The sequence below is a fragment of the Fukomys damarensis genome, unplaced genomic scaffold (genome assembly GCF_012274545.1).
Source record: "Fukomys damarensis isolate Sample0158 unplaced genomic scaffold, DMR_v1.0_HiC HiC_scaffold_26, whole genome shotgun sequence".
In the NCBI taxonomy this organism is placed as follows: Eukaryota; Metazoa; Chordata; class Mammalia; order Rodentia; family Bathyergidae; genus Fukomys; species Fukomys damarensis.
Window position 1 is genome coordinate 36651018 of NW_022900938.1, and position 27352 is coordinate 36678369.

General features: G+C 35.3%; 1 pseudogene; it reads left to right on the forward strand.

Annotated features, from left to right (window-relative positions):
- The first annotated feature begins 24304 nt into the window (after positions 1 to 24304).
- On the forward strand, positions 24305 to 25787 carry LOC104850164 (annotated as a pseudogene).
- The last annotated feature ends 1565 nt before the right edge of the window (positions 25788 to 27352 follow it).

Genomic DNA, 27352 nt, shown 5'->3' on the forward strand with positions numbered 1-27352 from the left:
TTCAAGGATGAGGTAGTTGAATATGTCTGGTGTTGTGTCTGCATCTTTTAATCTATTCTATTGATTCTCATGTCTGTTTCTTTGCAAGTACCATGTTGTTATCACAGTGGCTTTGTAGAATAGTTTCAAGTTGGAAATTGTGACACCCCTGCCATGTCTCTGTGGCCTAGAATATTTTTTGTTATTCTAGGTCTCTTCTGGTTCCAAATGAATTTTTGGATTGTTTTCTTAAGTTCTGTGAAAGATACTATTGGGATTTCCATCGGGATTGCATTGAATCTGTGTAGAGGTTTTGGAAGTATGGCCATTTTCATTATGTTGGTTCTTCTTTCCCAGAAGCAAGGGATATCTTTCCATCTTCTTTTTTTTTTTTTTTCCTCTCTTTTAAATTGAATTTATTGGTACGTTCTAGGTAGACAGTACAGTTACATTCATTTCTGGGATCTTGTACCTTTTACATGCCAGGTCTTGGTTCTCATTTTTCCCCTTGTCCCCACCCTCCATTCACCCCTTCCTCCCCTCCCCACCTTCAAACACTTTAATTTCATTTTTACATTTTCTCATATTTTTTTTCCTTTTCCCTTGTTCCCCTTTACCTATCCTTCTCACTGTCCCTACACCTTTGGTCCTTTTCTTCCTATTTCACGTTGCTAATTGTCCCATTAGGATCTTGAGTACTATTTTAGTTTTTCACACCAGAGAAACTATTTGGCATTTTGGCGCTGAGTAGTATTTCATTTTATAGAAAAACCACATCTTCTTTATCCAATTTCCAACTGATCGGCAGATGGGCTGTTTCCAAGTTTTAGCTATTGCAAACTGTGCCCCTATAAACATGAGTGCGCATATATCACTGTGGTATGATTCTTGTAATTCTTTTGGAAAGATACCCAACAGAGGGATGGCTGGGTCAAATGGAACCTTGAGTAGTATTTCATTTTATAGAAAAACCACATCTTCTTTATCCAATTTCCAACTGATCGGCAGATGGGCTGTTTCCAAGTTTTAGCTATTGCAAACTGTGCCCCTATAAACATGAGTGCGCATATATCACTGTGGTATGATTCTTGTAATTCTTTTGGAAAGATACCCAACAGAGGGATGGCTGGGTCAAATGGAACCTCTAATCCTAGTTCTTTGAGGTATCTCCATATTGACTTCCATAGTGGTTGCACCAGTCTGCACTCCCACCAACAATGGAGAAGGGTTTCTTTCTCCCCACAACTGTGCCAACATTTGTTATTGTGTGATTTCTTGATAGAAGCCATTCTTTATGGGGTGAGGTGAAATCTCAGTGTTGTTTTCATCTGCATTTCTCAAATGGAGAAAAAGTGAATCACTTTTCCATAGATTTACTTGCTGCTTTTATTTCTTTGTCTGAGAAATGTCTGTTCATTTCAGATGCCCATTTCAGAATTGGGTCTTTATATTTGGGGGGGGCTGGTTGTTTGAGTTCGTTATATAATTTAGATAATAGTCCTTTATCTGAGGAGCAGCTGGTAAAAAGTTTTTCCCACATTGTAGGTTGTCTCTTAGTTCTATTGATGGTTTCTTTTGCAGTGCAGAAGCTATTTAATAAGATGAGATCCCAGTTGTTGATTCTTTCTGCTAGTTCCCATGCTACTGAGAATTTGTTCATAAAGTCTTTTCCTATGCCAATGTATTCCAGAGTTCTGCCTAACTTATCTTCCAGCAAGTTTAGTGTTTCTGTTTTAATATTTAGATCTTAAATCCACTTGGATTTTAATTTAGTGTATGGTGAAAGATAAGGGTCTAGTTTTAATCTTTGGCAGGTTGAGATCCAGTTTTTCCAACACCATTTATTAAAGAGGCTATCCTTAATAAATATCCAGTGGGAACTGTCAGCTCCTTTGTCAAAGATGAGGTAGCTGAGTGCATCTGGAGTTGTTTTTGTGTCTTCCAATCTGTTCCACTGATCCTCGAGTCTGTTTCTTTGCCAGTACCATGCTGTTTTTATCACAGTGGCTTTGTAGTATAGTTTCAAATTGGGAATTGTTATACCCGCTGCCATGTGTCTGTTGCCTAGGATGGCTTTTGCTATTCTACATCTCTTATGTTTCCAAATGAATTTTTGGATTCTTCTTTCTAATTCTGTGAAGTATAGTATTGGGATTTCAATTGACATTGCATTGAATCTGTATAGTAGTTTTGGTAGTATGGCCATTTTCACTATGTTGTTTCTTCCTACCCAGGAGCAGGGGACATCTTTCCATTTTCTTATATCCTCCTCAATCTCTTTTTTTCAGAGTGCTATAGTTTTCAGTGTAGAGGTCTTTTGCTTCTTTTGTTAGATTGATTCCCAGATACTTCATTTTTTGGGGTGCTAATGTGAAAGGAATCGTTTCCCTAATTCCTTTCTCACTGAGTCTATTATTTGTGTACAAGAAGGCTGTTGATTTTTGGGTGTTGACATTGTATCCAGCTACTCTGCTAAAAGTGTCAATTAATTCAGGAAGTCTTTTGGTGGAGTTTTTTTGGTCTTCAATGTAGAGTATCATATCATTGGCAAATAATGACAGTTTAACTTCTTCCTTTCCTATCTTTATTGCTTTAATTTATTTCTCTTGTCTAATTGCTATGGATAATGTTTCCAGATCTATATCAAAGAGGAGTAGTGATAATAGGCATCCTTGTCTTGTTCCTGATTTTAACTTGAAGGTTTTCAGTTTTGGGCCATTTAATATGATGTTGGCTGTTGGTTTTTCATAGATAGCCTTTATTAAGTTGAGACATAGACCATCTATTCCAATTTTTTGCAGAGTTTTAATCATGAATGAGTGTAGAATTTTGTCAAATGCTTTTTCTGCTTCAATCGAGAGGATCATGTGGTTCTTGTCCTTGACTTTGTTAATATAGTGTATTACATTTATTGATTTACTTATGTTGAACCATCCTTGTATTCCCGGAATAAATCCAACTTGGTCAGAATGCATGATCTTCTTGATGATCCTCTGTATTCTATTTGCTAGTATCTTACTGAGGATTTTTGCATCTATATTCATTAAGGAGATTGGCCTGTGGTTCTCTTTTTTAGTTACATCTTTCCCAGGTTTGGGAATCAAAGTGATATTTGCTTCCAGGAATGAATTTGGAAGTATTGCTTCTCTTTCAATTTCATTGAAAAGTCTGAAGAGTAATGGCAGTGGATCTTCTGTAAATGTCTTTTAAAATTCAGCAGTGAATCCATCAGGACCTGGGCTTTTCTTTGTTGGTAGGTTTTTAATTACATTTTCAATTTCACTGATTGTGATTGGGGTGTTTAAAATGTTTTTATCTTCTTCGTTCAACTTTGGTAATTCATAAGTATCTAGAAATCTGTCCATTTCTTCTGTGTTTTCCATTTTATTATACTACAGGTTCTCATAGTAGGTATTAATGATTCTCTGGATATTTGTAGGATCTGTTGTGACTTCACCTTTTTCATTCCTTATTGCCTGAATCTGAACCTTTTCTTTCCTTTTTTTGATAAGGTTTGCTAAGGGTTTATCTATTTTATTTGTTGTTTCAAAAAACCAACTCTTTGATTCATTTATTTTTTTGTATCACTTTCTTAGTTTCCATTGCTCTAATCTTTATAATTTCCTCTCCTGCTAGAGCTTTGGGTTTTTCTTGCTCTTGTTTTTCTAGGAGTCTAAGATTCATCATTAGGTTGTTTATCTGAGCTCACTCTGTTTTCCTTGTGTGGGTATTCAGTGCTATGAATTTTCCACATAGAACTGCTTTCATTGTGTCGCATAGATTCCTGAATGTTGTACTGGCATTTTCGTTTATTTATAAAAACTGTCTGATTTCTTTTTTAATTTCCTCTGTGATCCATTGATTGTTCAGGAGAGTGTTACTCAATTTCCATGTGTTTGTGAAGTTCCTACGGTTTCTTATGCTATTGATCTCTAGCTTGATTGCATTATGATCTGATAATATACAGGGGGTAACTTCGATTTTTTTTCGCATTTATTCAGACCTGTTCTGTGAGCTAGTATGTGATCCATCTTGGAGAATGACCCATGTGCAGCTGAAAAGAATGTATATTCTGATTTTGTGGAGTGCAATACTCTATAAATGTCTATTAAGTCCATGTGTTCAAAAGCTTGGTTCAGTTCTAGTATTTCATTGTTAATTTTTTCCTAGATGATCTGTCTCTTTGTGATAGTGAGGTATTTAGATCCCCCACTACAATTGTGTTAGTGCTTATTTGGTTTTTTATGTTATTAATATTTGTTTTATATAGTTGGGGGCATTAATATTTGGTTCATATATGTTTATGATTGTCATCTCTTCCTCTTGAATTGTTCCTTTTACAAGGATGTAGTGGCCTTGTTTGTCTCTGTTAATCACTTTGGTTTGAAATGTACTTTGTCTGCAAATAAGATTGCTACCCCTGCTTTTTTCTGGGCTCCTGTCATGTGGAGAATTGTTTTCCATCCTTTCACTTTCAGTCTATGGGCTTCTTTTTGTACTAGGTGTGTTTCTTGTATACAACATATTGTTGGATTTTTCTTCTTAATCCATTCTGTCAATCTATTTCTCTTGATTGGTGAATTGAGGCCATTGACATTGATAGTTATAACTGATATGTACTGACTTATTGTCATGTTATTGTCCTTTTGTTGACCCTTTTTTTATTTTTTGTCCTCTCCTTTTAGTCTCTTGCCTTGCCTATTTGATTTGCTCTGTTGGGCCTTCTGGTGTTGTGATCTTTGTTGACTTTTTCCAGGATATTGTTTAAAATTCTTTGTAGTGCTGGTTTAGTATTCATGAAGTTTCTCAAGTGTTCTTTGTCATGGAAGTATCTTATTTCTCTGTCCATTTTGAAAGAGAGTTTTGTAGGATACATCAGCCTTGGTTGTAGGTTGTTTTCTTTTAGGACTTGAAATACCTCACTCCAGGCTCTCCTTGACCTAAGGGTTTGTGTTGAAAAGTCTGCTGTGATTGTCATTGCTTTCCTTTGCATGTGAACTGTTTCTTTTCTCTTACTGCTTGTAGTATTTTGTTCTTCTGTTGGGTTTCTGGGATCTTGATTATTATATGTCTAGGTGCAGATTTTTTTTTGGTCATGGCTAGTTGGTGTCCTATATGCCTCGCTTATTTGTATGTCTAATTCTTCCCCTCTGTTTGGGAAGTTTTCTGTCATTAATTCTTTGAACAGCTTTTTTAAGTCATTTGCATTTTCTCCTGGTGCTTCATGGATTCCTATCAGTCTTACTTTATTCTTCTTTGCATCATCTAGGAGTTGTTGAATCGATTTCTCATGTTCCCTTTCTGTTTTTAAGAGACCTCTCTTTTCATGGTCACTGTCTGCTATCCTAACCTCTATATCTGAGATTCTATCTTCTGTTGAGTACACTTTTGATAGAGTTTTTAATCTCCTGCATATCTGTTTGAATCTGTTTAATGGATTCCATTTCTTTCCTATATTGGGTGTTCATTGTTTCCATTTCTTTCTTATTCTGGGCCTTCATGGCTTTATCATGGTCCTGAGCTCATCGATTTTTTTGTCAGTTTCTGTTCTGGAGTCTTGAATCATGTCTTTCATTTTGCTCACCATCTCTGTGGTTATCTGGGAGATTTTTTCTGTTTTGAATTTCTCTAGATCTTGACTGATCTGTTTTGTTACTTCCTGTGCTGTGAGTTCTGAGTGTCCTGGATGTTCACTATCTGATTTTTCATCCTCCTTTGCCCTACTGTTTGCCATTGGTGTACTGGAAGTATGTTTTTGTGGCTTACTTAAGTGTTTTCTCATCTTTATTTTTGCTGTTGGGTTGCCCTTGATTCTATCTCTGGGTCATTAAATTAGTTATCATTGTGTCCCAGTCTTTGATTCTCTAATGACTTATAGACATTCTCATTTTCATAATTGAGAAAACAATTCATCAAATCAATCCCTATCCTTTATCCCTATAGATACAATCAGGAACATAATAGGATCAATCACCATCCTTTATAGCCCACTATGCCTCTGCATAGTGCGTCCAAGGACTGGCTCAGTCAGGGGATCTAATAGATGGGTGTGGGGAGGGGGGCAACGGTGCTCTGTGGCGCCTGTGCGGCTACCCTCCTGGCACTGTGTCAGAGCCAATCAGTGGCCCCTGCTGGAAACAGCATGGCTCCAGAGGAAGCCTGAAGTTAGGGCCGGACCGCGCAGCAGAGGTGGCTCTGAGTCCACGCCGGGGCGATGACGTAAAACTCCTTTCCATCTTCTTATATCCTCCACCTTCTCTTTTTCCAGAGTGCTATACTTTTCAGTGTAGAGGTCTTTTGTCTCCTTCATTAGATTGATTCCTAGATACTTCGTGTTTTGGATGTTGTTTTGAAAAGAATTGTTTAACTAATTTTCTCTCAGTGAGTCTGTTATTTGTGTATAAGAAGGCTATTGATTTTTGAGTGTTGACTTTGCATCCAGCTGCTCTACTGAATCTGTCAATTGAGTCTAGCAGTCTTTAGGCAGCAGAGCTTTTTGGGTCTTCTATGTAGAGTAACATATTGTCAGCCAATAATGACAGTTTAACTTCTTCCTTTCCTCTCTTCATTCTTTAATTTCTTTCTCTTGTCTAATTGTTGTGGCTAATGTTTCTAGAACTATATTGCATAGAACTTGTGATAGTGAACATCCTTGTCTTGTTCCTGATTTGTGAAGGTTTTCAGTTTTTGACCATTTAGAATGATATTGGCTGTTAGTTTTTCATAGATAGCCTTTATCAGGATGAGAAAATTGCTGACAAATTTTATCATGCACAGGTAATTGGTTAAATGCTTATTCTGCACCCATGGATTCAGTCATATGATTTTTCTTTTTTAGTTTGTTGATGTGATCAATTACATTGATTTCTTTGAACATTGAATCGACCCTGTGTGCTAGGATAAATCTCACTTGGTTGTGATAAAAATTCTTCTTATACATGATTAAATTTGATTTCATAGTATTTTATTATTTCTACATCTATGTTAATAAGCGTTTTTGGCCTATAGTTTGCTCTTCTTGTCATGACTTTAAGTGGTTTTAGTATTAGGTATTACATTTGTTCCTTGATATCTGCAAAAATCAGACTAAGGAAACTTTTTGGATCCCCAAAATCCATGAGTGGTCAAGTCCCTTATATAAAATAATGTGATTATTTCATATAACCAACACATAGCCTTCCTTACACTTTTAATTAATTCCAGGTTACTTGTAGTGTCTCTTATAATGGAGATGTTATATAAACAGTTGTTATACTGTATTGTTTAGGAAATAATGGCAAGAAAAATCTATATGCTTAATAAAGACAACTTTTTTCTGAAAATTTTTGATCAATGGTGAGATGAATCCACTAATGTGGAAGCAACAAATGGGAAAGGCTGACTGTAGTGGTCTCATAGCAAACTTGTCTTCCATTTCTGGAGGAGACTTTAGAAAACTGGTGTAATGACTTTCTTAAACATTGATAGAATCCATCAGTGAACACACCTGGGATCTGGTGTTTTATATTTTAGAAGGTTATTTATTATTGATAATTTCTTGATTAGATATAGGCTTATATAGAAAATCTACTTCTTTAGGTATACCGTGGTAAATTGTGTATTCAAAAAGCTGGTCCATTTCATTACATTATCAAATATATGGGCACACAGTTGTTTGTAATATTCCTTTCATATTCTTATAATGTCTGTATGATCTATAGTGATTTCCCTTCCCTTATTTCTGGTACTAGTCACTTTAATATTCTTCTCCCACCCTTAGTTAGACTGAGTAGAACCTTATGATTTTTTTAAATCTCTTAAAAGAACCAGCTTTTGATTTTCTTGATTCCCAACTTCAATTTCATTGATTTATTCTCTAATTTTAATTTCTTTTCTTTTTTTCTTGTTCATCTTTTCCTAATTTTGTAAGGCAAGAGCTATATGATTGAGTTTACATCTTTCTTCTTTTCTGATATATATATTCAATGGTATTAATTTCCCTGTAAGTACAGATTTTCATCAATTTTGGTAAATTATATTTCCATTTTTTCCTTTAGCTCAAAATACTTAAACATTCTTGAGATTTCTTCTATGACCCTAGAAGTGTGGTGTTTTATCTCCAAAAACACCGAGATTTTCTAGCTGTATTTCTGAAGTCAATTTCTAGTCAAATTCTACTAGATTCTGGAAAAAAGACATTGTATGATTTCTATTCTTTTAAGTATATTAAGATACATTATATGGCTCTATATGTGTTCTATCTTGGTAAGTGTTTTATGTGAACTTGAGAAGAATGTGTAAATCTGTTGTTGTAGGATTAAGTAGTATGTACATATTAATTACATTCATTTGATTAATGTTGCTGAATACAGTGATGTTCTTACTGGTCTTCTGCCTGCTAGAGTTTTCTATTTCTGAGACAGGATTTAAAGTCTCCAGCAATGATAATCTATTTCTCCTTGCAGTTCTATCAGCTTTTGACTAATATATTTTGAAACCTAGTTGTCAGGCAAATATGCAATAAGGATCATATGCTTTTATAATATTGGGTCCATCATTATTTAAAATAGACAAGTATTCCTTTATCATATTTAATGCTCCTCTTTATTGCTGAATAATTTCTTTGGCCTGAAGTTTATTCTTTCTGAAATTAATGTATATATTTCAAGTTTCTTTTTATTATTATTGGCACTTTTCTGTACCTTTAGCTTTTTAATTATTAATATATCTGTATATTTCAAGTCACTTTCATGTAAACAATATATAACTGGATTTTGTTGTCCAGTGATTTATGCTTTTCAAAGGGTAAAGTTTTTAGTGTATAGATGGATTTATATGTACCATATTTGCATCTGTTATATGGTTGTCCAGTACACTCTTTTTTCTGACCTTTGTGATTATTAGATGTGTATTTATTTTACAATGTTTCATTTTCTCTCCTTCCCTTTTTTATTTGGGCATGAAGTTTCTACTTTTTAAAAAATTTAATCTTCCCCTTATGTATTGGTACATTTTAGGTATACAGTACAATTACATTCATCATTAGGATCTTTTACCTTTACATGATATATCTTGGTTTTTGTTTTTTTCCCCACTCTCCTGCCCTCCTTTCATGTCATTTCAATTTTTTGATGGAAATTATTGTTTACCATCAGATTTAGACAGGCCCATTGAAACCCCATCTTAAGGATAAGATGATCTATAATTTGCTCAGGAAGTACTGGCACCAAATCAAGAATTCCAACCTCCAGTTCCTGACTGACATGGAAAGATACTCTATAGCCCAAGTAGGATGTTCACCAATCCCAATAAAGGTAATGCAGGGTCATCTGGTTGCTGCTTTTTCTATCTGTCTAAACTTTACTCTGTCTCTAATAATCTTTGGTTTACACCTCTCCATAGTTCTTTTTTTTCTCACTTTCATCTGCTACACTTATTCCATATTGATATTTTTGGGCAAGTTCAGTCTTATTGAAAGGATTGCAGTGCTACTGTAGGCTGCAGTCACTGCTAAGGTGCCTTGTTAACTATGAATATACTGTATCTAATCTGATTGAGATAGTTTGGTAGTGACTCTATAATAAAACAATTGAATATGACAAATAATAAAATTTCTACATTATCCACTATCTCAGAGAATATATTTTGACGTGTTTTTCCAGAGTTAGAATACAGTAAGTTATGATAATTGCCTTGAAATTTCATGTTACAAAGTGCTTGATATTTAACATGGCATACAGCTATAAATAATCATTTCATCAAAGTAAGATTCAGTATCATTCTAACCACTTAGAGTCCAAGTGTGCTCTTGATACCTGATAACAACAGACAGATGGGAGAATAATTATTAAAGGTGGAATATTAATACAATTATATAACAATAGGGCAGGTGGTATGCCTTTTTTTTTACATTTTATTGCATTTGCCATAGTTTCCTGTAAAGTTTTTGAGATTTCTTTTTATCATGCTCTGTTTCAAGTAAATTTTATAAGTAGATACAGTCTGGGAAAGGAGAGTTTGGTTTCCAAGAAATATAAGAAATGAAGGTATGGTGAGGAGAGTTGTAAGCCTTGGGTTGGTTGGAGTTGGGTCTAGACTCCATCCCACACTTCTGTTTTAGTACAATGAGAAATGCATGCAAAAGAGATTCTAATTCATTGATTGCAACTGCAACTTTACATTAATATTATACATGGTATGATGGAAAGGTGGGTTAAATAAATTTTAAAAACTGAAATACTATTCATCTACTCTATTTCTAGAAATGAGGTTTTTTTCTGACTATATAAAAGTGACTTTTGGAAGAGAGTTTACTATGAGAAATATACAGTTATATTTTTAAAGCAAAACTGGATCAAACAAATAATTTGAGTTGAAATGCTCTTTATAAAAAATATTCACAAAAGAATCTAATCCTACTACAATTCTTCATTCTACTGTGTTTGATGGTTTTACTGTTATCTGGATAGGTTTTGGCACTGTGTATCTTGCCTTTACTTATTTTTTTAATTGTGTTTTTGAAAAGAGGTTGTTTAATGGCTGAAAATTATAAGATAAACAGTTGGTTATAACTGATGTTACAAATACTTCATTTAAGAAACACTTCTAATTTAACATATTTTTGGAGTATTGCCAATTAAAGTTGAAGTTTCTCTTTATATTTTATGTAATAATCCTCTTTTATAAAAATAATTTGTAAGAGCTGGAAAAATAGATTTATTTTTACTTTGTAAGTAGTTGCTGTAGTTTTCAGGTTTACTTGCAGTTAACTAATGTCTACTTTCAAATAACACTGCATCATTAGCTTTGCAAGCATCTTATAATAATAAAATAGTCCTAATTCCTTCATACTTTACTTTATATGGTTGCTGTCATTCATTTCACTTACACTGTACTGTATAAGTATAGATAAATAAACATACAGAATTAAATACATTATTGCTATTATTATTCTGAACCAAATCTTATTCAGATCAAATAACAAAAAGTAATTTTATATTACCTTCACTCATTCATTCTCTGATGCTATTCATTTTTTAAAATGTATATATCTGAGGTTTTGACCTATATCATTTTCTTTTTTACTGGTGAACTTCTTTGATGCTTTCTTTGCAAGACAGCTCTATTAGCAACAAATTCCTTTAATTTTTATTTGTCTGAGAAAGTATTTATTTTTCCTTATAAAGGAGAATTTCATAAGGTATAAAATTCTAGCCTGATTTTTTTCCCACTCAGCAATTTAAATATTTCAATCTCTTTTTGCTTGCATTGTTTCTGAGGAGTTAGATGCAATTCTCATCTTTGCTCCAATTCAGTTATGTTTTCTGATTTCTTTCAAGATTTGAATTTTTTTTAATATTTTTGAAATTTGACTATGTGGTGGATAGCACATTAAAAAAACTTCATGTTTAGTGTTCTCTGAGTTTACTGAATCTCTGGCTTGGTGTCTGACTTTATTTGGGAGAAATCATAATCATTATTGCTTCAAATAATTCTTCTGTTTCTTTACATTCCTTCTTGTAGTCTCATTATACATAATTATATCTTTTGTAGCTTTCCTATTCTTGGATGTTCTGTTCATTTTTCTTTCCATCTATTTTTCTCTTTCTTTTTTCCAATTTAGGAAGTTTCTAATATCACTCAAAACTCATTTATTCCTAAATATTTCACTGTTATCTATGCTTTAGGGGTAATCCATGTCAATAATTACAATATGAAAATAATAATATAATGTATTGCATACAAATGAGCAGACACTATTATTAGACTTACTTTATCCTTTTGGCAATTTCTATATTTAAGAAAATGATGGTGAATATCAAAAATATATTTGTAATTGTTACATTGTGAATAGTTCACAAATTGAGGAAATATTCTTCTAGTATTTGAAAATGATTATCTGATTCAACAAAATTGTCACTCATTCACTGATGAATAAAGACCACCATATGTCTTTTTTATTTCATTGTATAAATTAACCTAAAGAAAATAGCAACTTACATTAATGGTAAAACTATGCCTCTGTCCAGTTGCAACCATAAACTGACTATGGGTGCAAGAGATGGATAAAATCAATAAAAGTACTTTGTGAGAACTTGCTGGGCTGTATAAAATCAATGATAAAAAGTATTGTATGTTTCATTATCATTTAAATATGATAAACTACCTAGAACATTCATCATAACATCTGTTATATAGAAGCTTATTACTAAATTACTTAGGTCTAAGTAGTGAAGGAGAAGTGGTTTATCAGGATTTTTTTTAGATTATGTTTTACAGCAGATATTGAAGTATGGATGCGAATCAAAATAGTACAAGATTGAAAGCCAAAGTAAAAGAGAATGACTGATCAATTTTATCTTTCTTCACTTAATTATCTTGTTCATTATCTTTAGCTTAAATCTGCTAATATCCTTCACTAAAATTACAGGGAAACTTAAAAACACACAATCGTGGCCTTTAGAAGCAATCTACTAAATTATAATCTTCTGGGATTTGAAACATATCCCTAATAAACCCGGTGCATCAAGCTCCGATATGCCTGTGGCCTGGGGTATGGAAAGCACTAGAAAATACGCAAAAGGGGCCCTGAGTTCTTGCACAAATTCCACTGTGCTTTTACTTAGCTCTATGAACTTGGAAAAGTTACTTTACCTTCCTGTACTTCAGTTACCCCACCTCTCAAGTAGAAAGAGTGGTAAAAATGGTAGTAAAGTTGCAATATAAGATGACAGATGATTCTCGATGTTGAGAGAAAGAATCCTACGGTTATATGTCTCATATTGCTTTTTTGCTTATTTTGCATAGTCTTTCAGCGTATCTTTGGCATTTAAATAATTCTTATCTCATCTCTCATTTTCCTTTTGAATATAATTGGCATATATAAACAATAATTTTTTAAAAGTTGATTTCATTTATATTAATGATATGTGAAAATTCCTATTTCTGATTGGACAAATAACTGACTGCATTTCTAATACAAAGTGATCAATAAGCATTGTTTCATTAATAAAACATGAAATTCTCTACTCATTAATTTAATTTTATTTCAAATTTGTTTCAAGAATCTTGGTCTCATAATTTTATTATGTACTGGGCTTAGAATGTGAAATCAGATCTGTATATAAAATGTATTAAAGATATATTCAATGTTAAATTGTATTAAATCAGTTAGCCATCTGTTTTACAGAAAGATACCAAGTGCTTAAAATTAAACTTGACAAATATTTCGTTTAAAAATATGTGTGAAAAAGAAGTTATTTATGATCCAGATGAGGCGGCATTGAAGTACTTTTTCCTCTTAGCCACAAGATGGTGCCTTTGCACTCTGTATCTTCATTGAGAAGTAAAAATCTTTAAAATGGTTGACGAGACTTTAATTTTAGAAGAATCATTAGAGTTTAAAGTGCTTATTTTTATTCTGTGAAAACAGGCCCCACCACACATTTGGGTAAGAAATGTTAATATCCAGGTAAAAATGAAACACAACTTTTTAATCCATAAAAACAGTTCAATTTGTCTATTTTTTAACCTGGACTGGTGGCTCTAAAAGTGTTATTTCAATCCATAATTGAGGAAAGCCCCTCCAAATAACCAACATCTATATGCCATTACATACTCCAAGACAGCATGGACTCATTTGTGATGACTTCGAAGAGGAACTTGTAAAATGCTTGTCAGAGTAAGTGGCGCTCGTAATGTAGTTGGGTCAGCTGAGAAGGGGAAAAGAGAAACCTTTACAAATGGAGGTTCTGGGCATCATATCTAAGATTATTTATTTTCTTTTGCATGCATGGCATTGCTTCATTCTTTTGTGATTTATTCTAAAAAAACCTGCTTGGCTTGTGTCGTGTTGAGACTTCATACAAACTTAACATTTGGGAGCTGAAGAGCCCGTAAATATCTTTCTTTCAACATCTTAGCCAAAGAAAGCATCTTTGTACACCATCTCTTGATCATTGAACTGTTGTCCCATCAACAAGAACTTTTCTGTGTTATTTACTTATTTATTTAGTCAAAGGCTGTGTCACTAAAAGGACTAGAGAACTCATTTTTTAAAATATTTCTCCTTTTTAAGACTGAATTGTCCTTAGTTTCATGAAGATCAAAAATCTTAACAGTTTTACTATTTTACCTTGCCTTTCAATATCATCCACTAGAGCAAACTACTGTTGAAAAAAAGAATCATCAATCCTTGCATGGTTTGCAAGCTATTGTATCACAATATTTTTTCTTCAAGATTTCAGGGAACTATTTATAATTTGTATCTATTACAAACAATTCAGAATTTTTACCTAAGGTCTATGCTTTCACCTGACTTGAAATTTCAAGTTCAAATCATTTTGAAGTTTCTTGCTCTACCTGATGAGGCTTTTGCTCAATGTCCCAGTGATAACGCCCTGGAATGAATACTGTCTATGTAAAACATAGTCCAGATTTCCATTCAAGATGAATCATTATTTTACATTGAAGCCAAAATTTTCACTAACCTGAAACTGTATCTGAATTTCTTCCAGGCCTTTGTGTGTTGCTGGGAGTCTGGGCAGAAAGTGAAGCTGGAGGCAGGCAGAGGAGGTGGGTGTGGGGTTACCTCATTTACATGGAGGCAGCAAGGTGACACCTGCACAAAGAACTCACCTTCCATAAGTAGCTGCCTGTCTAAAGCAGCTACTTAAAGCCTCCCAAGGTCTCCAGAACAATTTTGTTTGACCTTTTGTTAAAGACCACCTCCACTAAGCAACTGATTTTCCTGTTCCCGAGGGTGGAAGGTTGAGACGGGTTTTACTGTGCTGTATATTAAAATTGTATCAACTCATGTGATTCCTGCGTAGTACATGGAATCCTTGGTCATCTGAAAATAGGGAAGAATACACAGCTACCACTCCTGACTGTAGGATTAATTTACTTGTGTGTGATTACCACCATTTTGAGTGTCATTTTCTTAATTCTTTATTTTTGAGGAAAAATTGAATAGAGTCCTCTTGGGGTGCTATGGCTGCTACCGAAGCAGCTATGACAAAGGGATGAATATTAGTTGGCCGTTCCTTACTGGGATCAAGTGACCAATACCAACGACGTAAAAAAGGAGAGGTTTATTTTTGGCTCATGGTTTCGGAAGTAGCCCATGGTCCCTGGTTCCAAAGGGGAAGCACCATGGTGGAAGGGGTGGTGGGGCACAAAGCCACTCACTTTGTGAAGCTTAGGAATCTGAGCACAGGCAGAGAGCGCCAGTGTGAGCTGCGCCCTCCAAGGCCCAGACCCAGGGTACTTCTTTCAAATGGCCCCACCTCCGGGCCCCACATTCAGTTATGAACATCAGTGCGTAATCCATTGATGAGTATGCGGCAGTATCTCCCTAGTCAATCACCTCTCCGAGAGCCCTTTAATCCTGTGAAGTGGATAATTAAGATGGACTGGCATAGGATAATTTAACAGGGAAATTTTGACGTGATCGACATCAGTCTTAGGCTGGCTTGTATAAGTGCATAAACTCCTCAGGGGACAAGTCAGCAGCAGAGATGTCTTCGTGCCTAGTCACTTCAGGGGACAGAAGACACTTATTGGCACCCCTTTGTGGGGTCAAAATAATTCAGGTGATTTTTCTTTCCCAAGTTTGCTGTTTCCATTGTCCAGTCAAAACTGAAAGGATAGCAGCCATGCTGTACAATCCACTTTGATGGGTGCCACAGTGTATTTTTTGCAAGAAAATACATCACATCCTTTTCACTATGATTATCTACAGTGTTTTGGTATAAGACTGAGAGCTATTCTGAGGATTGTGCCACCTAAAGCTAAAGTATTACATGTATGAGGTGTGTCAAAAATACAGTGAATAAAATTTTAAAAGCTTACAATAATTTTCTTTCAATCATTTATAATACAATATAAATTACAATATATTAAAAATAAAAGATACAAATCTACTAATTCCACTCAAAATATTCCCTCTCATTTTGAGTATATTTATCTCATCAGTTTTGCTACTTTCTGAAGCAGCTCTAAATACTCTTTTGTGAGTGTCTTTAGTTGCACTGTTGTGGCTTTCTTAATATAATGAATAATTCAAAACATTTACCTTTCATAGTCATTTCAACTTTGGGGAATAGCCAGAAGTCACATGTGCCAGATCTGGTGAGTAAGAATAGGCTACTTTTACAGAAATTGAACAGATTTGATTCAGGACTCCTATGCAGCCATGACAGTGCAACTAAGTAAAGGCACTAATGAAAGAGGACTTCTAAAACTTCTTCAGAAAATGGCAAGAATGATGGTACAAGTGTGTTTGAAATGAGAATGAGGAGGGATATTTTAGGGGATCAATGGCAACATGTATTTTATTGTAATAATTTAAAAAATTTATTTAAACGTCCACCATATTTTGGATCATACTTTTTATAAGCTCCATGAGGCTCCGCATGATTCAGAGCTCAGAAAGTATTCAATCTATTTCCATTCAGCATACTTTTTCAAATTCAAAGTTTGTGTCGTATCTATACTTCATTTTCTCCTTTTTCCCTCAGCTTAAAGTGGCCTGTTTCATGGTTTGCACAAGGATGCCTACTACAGTGGTACCTTGGTTCACAACCTTAATTCATTCCATTACTCTGGAAAAGATGATTACTTTTGTGTTTGTGCAGCAAAGATGGACACAGTCATGTTTGTTATCCAATGCAGAGTTCACAAACAAAAACAAATTTTGCCAAACGCTATTTTCAAACCAAATTGCTCTCAAATAGAAGTGTTTGTGAACTGAGGCACCACTGTAGGTAGGAAAGCACTGAATCACATTTCTTGTCCCTTTTAAAGCATGGAGGAAGTACATTTTCAGGTACATCGTCCTTCTTTCCCATGGCTAATTTAGATAGGACAATCATCAGCCATTTAGCTCTCAAGTATTTATACTTGACCAAAGTGAATCATGACTGAGGGAGAGGACAAGAAACACCTGAGCGATCCCTTCCCTTGCCAAGGATGGAGACAAATAAGAGCTTTTCTTTGTGTGTCGAATCTATAGACAGGCTTAACACTTTTGAGCAAGTCAGGCACCTAGCTAGAATCAACACATTACTTTGTCTACGTAGGAAGGAAAAGGTTGACCCACGAGTTTGGCTCAGGGGGTGAGGGTGATGAAGGACAACTGAGGCTATCTATACGCAAGAAAGCATGATACCAATGACTACCACTCCACCCGGCAGCTTTCAAGTCATATGCAAAAACCTAGCCACTGGTAACTTTTAAATCACGAACTAACATAAATTTCAGCTGCAGTTTCTTCTAATATCTGACGACATTTGTCGGAGGATAATTATTTACCATCCTGTGAGTCCAGGCAGTCTACTAATTAATTCTTCCATGGGATGCTCGCCATCCTTGTTGCTTCTGCAGGCTGCAAGCTGAGGATTGTGCATAAACGGCCTTGGCACGCGGCCCACCATAATGATTATACACGTTGAGAGCTCTATGCCAAGAGTTATTTAATTCAGTCTCCCTGAGGTTAGGGAGGGAGGACTTCTGCTGTCCTCTGTGTTTACAATTTTCGAAAACAGAGTAGGGTTAAAATGTGGTTCTATGGTAGGTAGTTTAGAAAATGTCTGTCCCAGGAAATATTGCAAAAATCATTAGGGCAAATGCATTGCAAATCTGTACAACAGTGTTAAGTACACTGGGCTATGAAATTGGCAACATACTAACATTTTTGATCAGTAAACATAATCACAAGACAAATTATAATTCTTCCTAGACAAGGGTATAGGGAACAAGTAAATGAAGTGGAAGGTCACACCTTACTACTAATGAAAAGGAATGAGATATCAAGTTAATATATTTTAAACAAATCTTCCTTAAAATATGGGGCTGGGAATGATATGAATTTGATTTGCCTGCTAGCATGAGACTAATTATAATTTTGAGTTGGTAAACATTGTCGATTACTTACATTTTCTTGCAATCTCTGTTAGAGAATTAAGATCTAGAGATTTATCATTCAGTGGCATGTTCTACGTATCATCTTTTAACAAAAATCCCCCTTTATTCTATGTTAAACTGCATTGGGGATGCAAACTAGGAGCAATTTTTCACTCAGGACAGACACCCAATTAAATTGACCTTGTCGTTAAGAGAATCATGTGTTTCATTGCTGAATTTAAAGCTTTGATAATCATTTTAATGATGTCTCAAAATGACCAGAAGTCCCTAGCAATAGGGATTACAAATTCTCACATTTCCCCAGGCAAGTATAGGACAAGTCAGGCCACCTAGTCATGTTCCAAGAGGCTTTTCCTCTTCTTTATCAGATAAGTATTTATGGCAGACAAGCTTCCTCTAGGCTTTATCAATGATGATGATAAACTGGGAAGGAATGACAGCTGGAGGAGAGAGAAAAAACACGCAGGCGAGCTGGAACCTCTACCAGGGCGTGAGGGAGCAGCAGCCCCGCAGAGCCTGGAGGTGGGAGGAGGAGCGCGGGGACTGACTCAAAGGACTGCAGTGCAGGTTTGAAAATCGCACAAACTTGGAGAGAGCTAAAGAACTCTTAAATCCCACGTCTGAGATTTTATAAAAATGGATTCATATTTACATTTCAGCTAATTATTGAGCATCATGATTCCCGTTCTCCTTTTGAATCCTGTAGTTTTGTGTTTTTTTTTTAACATAACTAGGATAAAATAAATATGGCTGTGTACATTAGGATTTAAGCAGTGCCTATCTTCCATGCAACTCCCAGTCCTTTGCAGGTGATCTCTTCCTTTACTGTATTCTGCAAAGGCTGGGATGTCTTTAAAAGAAGCTAGCAGGTTGTTTCCTAATTACGTGTTTCAGATGTCTACAAGACAGGTTAAACTGTGCAACTAAAACTTGTCTAGACTTAACTCCATGCCATCTTCTAATGCTGGAACTTTCGTTCTATTTCAACTCAAGAAAAATTTAACTTTATGTTTATACTTTCATCCACATATTTTATTTTAAAAAAATCGTTGCTCTGATGTATTTTCTGAGCAGCTTCAAAAGAGGTTATATACATGACTTTTTAGTTCTAGATTTTTGTGGTCTGTCTTCGACAAATAGAGTTTCATGGAGAAAACTTCACGGTTGGCCAAACCCATTTCATTCATTTTTCTCTCTCTCCCTCTGTTTCCCTCCTCCCCTTACCCTTTGGAGCAAAATGCACCATAATTTATTTATTTTATTTAAATTTTAAAATATGCATAAATTATTTTTTTCATTGAGTATTGGTATTTTTTAAACATTTAATTTAATATGCACTCAACTTTTCTTTTCTGTCTTTCTTTCTTTTTTTTTTTGTACTGGGGATTGAATTCAGGACCTTTACTCTTGTGAGGCAGGTAGTGGAAACACTGAGCTAAATCCTCAGCCCTACTGGTACTTTTTAAGTATACAGTACAGTTATATTCATCACTGGGCTCTTGCACCTTTACATGACAGATCTTGGTAAAAAATATGTATAAATTCTTTACGCAATTCAAATAAATGTCTAAATTTCACTGACCACTAAACATGTAATCTCTGATTCAAAGACTTCCCAAGAGGCTAAGAGCCATCTTCTCCCCTCCCCTCATCCCCTCTCCCTCTGCTCCATCTCTGCCTCCCCCCTCCCTTCTTTTTGATTCCCCCCACCCCTCATACTGGGTTCTGAACCCAGGGCCATTCTGTCAATGAGCTACATCCCTAAGTTTTTTATTTTTGAGACAGGATCTCATTAAGTTATCCCAAGTAGATGGCTTTAAACTTGTGTCCTCAGGCCCCATCCTTCCAAGTAGCTGGGATTACAGGCATACCATTCTCTAATATGCTATGTTAAAAATTTCACTCCACAGGTGTCAATTGTGAAGACAATAACCTTTATCCTTACCCAATATATTTCTTTATGCTTAGACTTTTGTGTGTTGCTAACTGAATTCTCCAGTATCACATTATAGCACCAGGGGTTTCCAAAATCATTTTCTCACAAATCCTAAGCTCTTTTGAACATGCATCTGCAATACAAACTATGCCTATTTATTTAATAGATTATATGCATATAGAACACTATATATTTCATATTATAAATAGAGCAACAGCGAAGTGCTGTGGTTTGCACTTTTATCTCCAAATACTTAGGCAGGATAAAGCTCGGAGATTCTGAGTTTAGGCTAGCCTGGGCAACACTGTTTAATGCTCTCAAACAAATAAATATAATAACATAGTATACCATAGTATCACTATGCCATAGTATATTTATATAGACATCTATAAGCTAGTATCTAAAACATAAAATAGTATAGTGTATGTTATATTGTAGCATATGTAGAAACTATAGCAAATAATATGATTTAAGAGAGTGAATATTAAAAAAAGAAAGCTTATATAAATATAAATATAAGGCTCATTATTTTCCTTCCAAGCTTAACGGCTGACTGTTTAATGCCCTGGGATTCATGCACCACCTTTGCCAAAGGCTGCACATTCTAGCAGATAATATTAATGGAATTGCTACTGCAACAAAAGTACAATTTAAAATCAATTTATGCCTTTCTTTAGAACATGTATTATGAGACTTCATGATTTTTTTCTTTGACTCCACTTAGCCATCCTTTAGATAATATTAGGAGTCATTTGCATGTTTTGAGTAGTAAGTACTTGGAAGGTGGAACAGAGTATCTTGAATAGTAATGAAAAACTGGCTTGAGAATAAAATTTTTCTTGGAATAGTACATTCAAAATATAAAAATTAAATAATTTATAGATGACTTTAATTTACAAGCCACTTAATTATGGCTTTATAAGAAGAAAAGGAGATACAAAGTCCAGAGCTTCTTCTTCCTAATATTACTGCAGTGAGCCTAAGGAAAAAGTGGGTACAGAAAAAGATTCACAAGTCTCAGTGTTGTGCGGGCATTACTTCGGTACTTTTAGTACTTATAATCCCTAACATGAAGGAATACAATTACATCTCTGTAACATATGTGGTGGTTTTGCAATATGATAAGGCCTCTATCAAAGCCAATAATTGTACTCCATGTAAATCACATGTGCCATGAATTATTCTCCTTTAGATAAACTTTCACTGAGAATTGACACAGAATATAGACCAATTTGTTAAATTAATGTTAATTGATAGATACATTTTTAACATCACATATCTTCATGCAGGTAGTATACATTGCTTTTTATGCCCAAACATTATTTCAAGTGTCTTTTTAAAATTTTTTCCCTCTGCAAATCAATGTTCAAAAATATTTATTAGTTTTAATTTTTTTTTCATTTTACAAATGTAGTCAATTATTTTAAGAATTTGGCAAAAAGCATGGACTCTTTCCTGGGGAAAATGCACATATCTACAGAGTGACACTAGGCTAAGACACTTTTATGATTATACTGCTTAAAATTTATTTTATACTCCACAGTATATACACAATTTATTTTTAATACAGTCCTTTGCAAACTGAAATTTATTATTTTCCTGGGAACTTAATGTACAAAATTGAAGATGTGCCTCAGAGATAGCAACTTATAAGTGCAGGATAAGAAAACATTAATGGTGACAGCAAAATAAGGCATCCTTCTTTCCTTTTTAGCTATTTCAACCATCGAAAATGGCTGGCCAAGAATGGGCAAAGCATCCCTAAAGCCCTGTTGCTGATTTCAGAGTCTGGCAGGTGGAATCTGGGATGTAAGGCATTGCTGGCGGTATGTCAGGAGTATTTGCTACAGTAATGAACAGGTAGGTGAGTGGTCCACAGGATTTTGGAGTTATGGTCAGAAGTAGAGAATGGAGAAATGGTTAAAAGGAAGAAAAGACTTTCATGAATCAGAAACCAAGAAAAGCCTAGGATCTGGAAAGGACTTGTCAAACCATGCTAAAACACTGATCTAGAGGTAGACCTACTTGGGAATAAAAACTAAGACTTCCCTACTTGGTTTGATTGAGGAGAAAAAAAAATTTTCCCCAGTTGTAAATAAAAATATCAACCTTGAAATAAACTGTAGCCTTTACCAAGACAATTCAGAATTTGAATTTTATTCTAAGACTCCTTAAACCTTGGTGTCATTTTATTTTTCTCCTATCATGATGGAATATCGATATCTTTTTAAGTTTAATTTTTGTGTTTTTTAAAGAGGTTTTATTTGCTTCTCACAGTATAATGCATTACTAAGATGGAAAAGGTGTACATGTTGTTTACTGCTGTATCTGACTGTCTAGAAAACAATGCACATATGAAACATTTAATAAATCATTTTAAAATGGGTAAATGAATAATAAAAAATTAATCAGTCCCTCTAGCAATGTAGTACCTTCCATATGTGGGTCACTGTAATAGTCACATGGGACATGATAGTGAACAAATAGCATGGTTTCTGTTCTGAAGGAGCTTATATATAAGAAAACAAGCCTATAAATAATTTTTTAAAAACCCATATTATAAATACCTTAAAATGCTGAGAGAGTGCAGAAGAAGGAGCTGTTAATTCTAGTGGTAGTCAGGGGGGTTGACGAAAAGTTGACTTTTAAGATGCATTCTTAAGAATAAGTAAAAATTCACCAGGGAGAGGCAAGATCTGAGAGGAAGAGCAGGTTTCATTTAGTGCATATGGATAATGTAGTTCTAGTCAAAGAGCAACTTGAACAGAAGTACGAAAAAAGCACGCCCATCCACCCTTTCATCAGAGTACTTCTGAAGATAACTCTTGGTTAGCACCATTAATCACTGTGTACATTGTATCTATCTTTGTGGTCTCCTTTGTTTCTCTACCTGTATGCTGCTTTTGCTCAAAAAGAGCAACCTCATGCTCTGATTGTTTTATGCCAAGTTGGTGAGGTACTTGTGATTGTTTCCTACCATTTCACAGTTTGAAATTTGTTTCAGTGTATCCTTATGGTGCTTCCTGTGCCTGCCCTGCTTGCAGGTTTTCTATGTTGTAGCATTTTATACTTGGAGATCTTCCAAAGTGCAAGAGAGAGAGAGAGAGAGAGAGAGAGAGAGAGAGAGCGCAAAGAAGTTGACTTTAATCAAAGGTAGGGGGACAGGTTGGGATAAGGTAAATACACAAAGAATTCTGGATTCCCAGAATCAAACAGTTGAAATGGCCTTAAGAAATCAGCTAGTCAATTATTTGAACTCTTGGCAGGATTGCAGAAAAACCATTCCAGGAACACCACTAACATTTTCTGATGTACACAACTAAATGAGATTTACATTAATTCTAAGCAACAATTGACTATTAAAAATCGATTGAATGCATAATCTTGTTTGCTTAGGATAAAACAATTTCTCATTTTTCATAATGGATTTAATCATATGAATGATAGATACTATGATGTTTAAAAGATGAATGAAGTTTAATGGCCTTCTACTTCTTCACTAACATAAATAAACTATTAAGAAATTAAAACATTGTTCTTTTATTAAAAAAAAAAAACATTTGGAAGGAGTTTATCCCTGGGAATTCTATTACTCATATCGAATTCTTTTTTTTTCTTCGCATCAATACTGAATTTTCAGAATGATACAAATAGTTCGTACTGGTTTGAAGGGAGGCTTTTGTAAAATGGTCACATCCTACTCTGTAATTGTGGATGCAACACAACCTCTTAAAAGTCACTCCCAAAGACTGCAGGATATAGGAAAATAGGGATGCGGGAGAGGAGTGAATTCTTAGAGGTTGATCAAGACAAGGTTCATTCATTAGGTATAATGAGTTGCATGAAGATACAATACATGACCCATCTCCACAAAGAGTTCCTATTCTGGGTAGATTACATATATGTGCCTGAAAATAGCGCCTTGTATGTGCACCACATTATGAAGAAGCTTCGTTATGAGGGTATTGCTGAGCATTCTGAGCAAGTGCTCCATTGGCAAGTGAGTGTTGGAGAAATTGTGCTACTATGTGTATAGAGGAGATGCTTAGAAAGAAGTAGAACCCGAGATAGGATTACAGGGTAAGCAATGAGTGGATAGAGAGAACAGTGTACATAATGACAAAGCTTATGTAGGAGGGCTTACATTGGAGGGCGTGATAAAGTCTAGAATATATTTGGAGACTTTAGTTTTTTCTTTTGGAAATGGAAAGCTTTAGGACTCATGAGAACAACATGGCCTGAGGAAGTAGTGCTTTAAAGTAAAAATGCATAAGGACTTTAAGGTAATAACAAGGTACAAGACTAAAGAATTGAGAATATGCATAAGGATCACCTAATATAGTCAGAGCATTGGTCAAGAGAATAGCTGCAGCCACCACAGCATGTCCACCCTGGCTAAGGCCACAAGCTTTCTCTGGTTCCCTTCCCTTCGCTGATCTCCCCAGGCCCAGCCCTCCAGCGCCTCCACCCACCTTGTGGCACACAATGCTGCTGTACTAGGTTACTGTAAAATGGGGAAAGGAGAAGTTTGAAGGTGTAGAACTGAATACTGATGAAGCTCTAATGGTGTTCAAGTCTCAGCTGTTTGTGCGGAGTCTAGCCAGCCAGGCAGAAAGGTATGGTGAAAAGAGGGACACTGAAGGATGACGACTGGGGGAACATCCAAGTACAAAAATGCAATGACTTTACTAATGATGGGGTCAGAAGAAGCTCTTCCAGAAGAACCTGCAGCTAAAACTGTCTTCATTGAAGATACGACAGAGGAGCAATTAGCTTCTGCTATGGAGTTACCAAACTTGTTGCATGAATGCTACAGTCCAATGCATTCATTCTGTGCCTGATCTCAAAGATGCCCTTAAAAATTATACAGGCGCCTTGAGAGTATCAGGGGAAATGGCCTCAGCAAAGTACATTACTGAAGCCCTTACAGATTTGTTTGATTCCATGATAAAATTCCTTCTAGTATTCCACCTATTCTTCTGTGGTTTTTATACATGGCTTTCCCACAGTTTGCAGAGAAAGTTGAACAAGGACAGTATCTTCAAAATGATGCTAATGAATGTTGGATATAGATGTTGCAAGGACTGCAGCAGAAACTGAAAGCCATCGAGGATAATTCTGCTAGAGAGACAGATTCTTTATCTGCATCCGCAGTAGCACCTATTAAAAAGAAAAATCTAATTGATCAGTTCTTCAGTGTTGAGCTTGAAACTACTATGAAATGTACAGAATCTGTAGAAGAAGTCACCAAAGGAAAGGGAAATCGGCTGCAGCTTAGCTGTTTTATTAATGAGGAAATCAAATACCTTTTACAGGACTTAAATTGCAACTTCAGGAAGAAATCGCCAAACATTCTCCGACATTGCACAGAAATGCTTTGTACATCAAATCTTCCAAGATCAGCCGGCTGGCTACCTGCTTACTTAACTATTCAGATGGTTCGATTTTTTTTTTTTATATATAAAGAGAAGGAATAAGTAAATGCCAAAGTTCTTAAGGATGTTACATTTTCCCTTATGTTGGATATGTATAAACTATGCACACTTGAACTTCAAGAGAAAATGGTCTCTTTCAATCAACATTCAAGGATATAGAAGATAAAAAAGTGAATCAGCCAAATACAAGTGGCAAGAAGAGAGTTCCCCAGAAGGAAATTAAATATGACCCTTTTTCATTTGTTGATGATATTGACTCAATAACTGTGGATACTATGACTTACAAGCAGTGCTAATGCACCAGGGATAGTCTAATTCTTCGGGTCATTATGTATGTGGGTGAAAGGAAAAAAGATGAATGGATCAAGTTTGATGATGATAAGGTCAGCATTGTAACACCAGAAGATAACTTGCGGCTTTCTGGGGGTGGAGACTGGCATATGGCTTATGTTCTACTCTGTGGGCCTCTCAGAGTGGAAATAATGGAAGAGGAAAGTGAAGAGTCATCTACTTATCATTTATGCTTAATGTGAAATAAATGTTACTTGTTGATCACTTCTAAAATCCAGAGCTTTAAATGAAGACATTTAGGTGGTCTTGTATGTTTCCTCTTGTATGGAACAAGACAGGACTGAAGCAGACCATTTGTGCATCACCCTAAGAATTATGGAAAGCGTCTTATCTTTGGATTATGCTGTCTTCTAAACATGTGGCTGGAAGATAGTAAGAGCTCATTTTTGCATTCATTTTTAAAAATTCTTAGTGGAAATGTCTTTGAACCCTTACCTTCTGGGATAATTTTTCTCCTTGCATTTTGGCCCAAGAGTCAGCAGTGATGTTTATTGCACATCTGTTCCCCATTCTTTGTTCTTGCGTGGTTCGTATCACCATTCGGTAGCTGCCCATCCTTAGCCTTACCCAACAATCATTTTTCCAAGAAGGCAAAAAGGAAGCATTTCTCTCAATGTGCAACACAGTGCTGCTGTCCACTCCCGCGAAACCTGGGTGCGACCAAGTACTTGTCCGGCCTGACTATTGCTGGATTTTCATGACGTTTAAAATAAAATGTGATCAATAATAGTAAAAAAAGAAAAAATATAGCTCCAGAATAAAAGTATATGGATTTTAATTCCATTACAAATTGTGTCTTTGGAGAAATTGGAACTTCTCAGGGCTTCCTTTTCCTCATTTATAAATTATGAATAATGACAGGTATGCCCTTGTGACTTTGTAAATGAAACTATAGGCACAGGGTTTTTAGAAGAGTAATATTTTAATCGATGTTCACTAATTTTATTATTGAAGTACATTGCCATCTCAGTTCTCTGGATAATTTTTTGGGGTGGTACCAGGGATCAAATTCAGGACCTTGCCCTTGCTAGTCAGGCACAATGCCACTGAGCTAAATTTCCAGTCCAAAATTTCTGTATTATCTCCAAAATGGGAATGGCAGCTTCACATTGCAGAAATGTGATCATGATCATTGGAAAGGACTGCTCTAAAAGTGCCTGGCATAGAACTGATATCCATGATTATGAATCAGCTGACCCATGTCCTCTGACCCATGATAAATACCTTTTAGTTTGGAGGGGCTGGTTTGGTAAAATTGACAGAAGAATCTCTGTAGTTTCAGGACTTGGAAACCAGACTCAGACAAAATACCATATTTGGATTTCCTGTAGAATGGCAGAAGTCCTCAGACTTGAAGGAAAAGCTTTTATTTGAGGAAATCTAAGACTTTCCTGCTATTGCCAAAACAAACTCATTTGGGCAAATAAAAATTGATTTGGAAATTTTAAAATAAAAATTGCAAACCAAACAGGATGTAGCCTGGTTGGGGAGGAAATGATTCACTGGATTAACGTAATAACACAGCTCTATTTGTGTAACACTTAAACAATCACTAAGTTTTATCTTCAACACTTAGTGCTTCTGTGGCTGCCCAGTCCTGATCTATTCTGAGTAGAAAAGGAGAAGCAAGGATAAAACTACACAGAGTGAGTGTATGTGTGTGTGTGTGTGTGTGTGCAAGGGTGTGCATGCTGCATGCATACACACACACACACACACACATACTTAATGCCTATGCTGGCTATCA